Source organism: Chrysochloris asiatica, unplaced genomic scaffold, assembly GCF_000296735.1.
Source record: "Chrysochloris asiatica unplaced genomic scaffold, ChrAsi1.0 scaffold00154, whole genome shotgun sequence".
Taxonomy (NCBI): domain Eukaryota; kingdom Metazoa; phylum Chordata; class Mammalia; order Afrosoricida; family Chrysochloridae; genus Chrysochloris; species Chrysochloris asiatica.
The window spans coordinates 1,216,759-1,217,788 of NW_006408672.1; the positions used below are offsets into that span (position 1 = coordinate 1,216,759).

The 1,030-nt window shown below is 46.1% G+C and overlaps 1 pseudogene; it reads right to left on the reverse strand.

Moving 5' to 3' along the window:
• The window catches only part of LOC102833834, a 1,912-nt pseudogene extending 912 nt beyond the window's left edge, over positions 1–1,000 (reverse strand).
• Between the last annotated feature and the right edge of the window lie 30 nt (positions 1,001–1,030).

Consider the following 1,030-nt stretch of genomic DNA (forward strand, 5'->3'; position numbering starts at 1 on the left):
CTCTTGTGATACAATAGTGAATAATTGTTATCAGGACTGATTTGTGAGGGTTGGAAATGTAAAGGTAGACATCTTGTAGCAAGGAGGGGAGTGATTAACTTTACAGTCTAGGAGCAGAGGTCCCTGGGACCATCAAGGGAGAAGAGCGCAAAACAGAGAAGCAATGATGCCAGAGATGGAGACAGAGACAGTGACATGGAGAGATGGAGCAGCTGGGCACTTAAGACCCAGAGAGGGAGAGGGGCTGTGTGCTGACTACTGGTTGGTTGATGGTGCATGGAGGGTGTTGTAACCATGGCAATGAAAAATATAAGATAGGATGAATGTAAAAGTAACGTTCTCCCATATAAACTATCACATCATTCACAATAAAACATTAAAAAAACAAAAATGCATGAGATCCTGGCAGTTAGGAGACTGAAGATCCCAGAGTCAAATAAATGGTCCTATCAAGAGGCCCAGAAATGAAAGTGTCATCCACAGGTGAAACAAACAAGGCCACCACCCTTTTGCTATGTCCAGGAAAGTGTGTGATGTATTAGTTGTCATGCAAGTCTAGGTTAACTAATGTTGTTGTTGTTGTTATTGTTAAGTGCCAATGAGTCGGTAACGACCCATAGCGACCCTGTAGAGGGTTTCCGAGGAGCAGCTGGTGAGCTTGAACTGCCGACCTTGCAATTCAAACGACTTTGCAGTCTCGCGCATTAACCCACAGCGCCACACCAGGACTCCAGGTAACGAATAGTATCGTCTATTTTATTAAAGCTGTAAACCTCTCTGCTTGCTGCATGCATATATCTAATGAGGTCCACACCATATTTCTTACTGTGTAGAGTTCTCTTTGTTCCTCCTGGCAGCCACAGAGCAAAATGGAGTTGTTGCTGCTCTAGATGACCGTGTCGCCATTGGGGCTGAAGTTGAAGCAGTCAATATTGTCTGAGTATGAGCAGAACACCTCAGCGACAGGAAAGCTCCCTGGCAAGCTGTTGGTCCGCTTCATGGGGTGGGCCGTGGGTGGGGACTGGCGGGG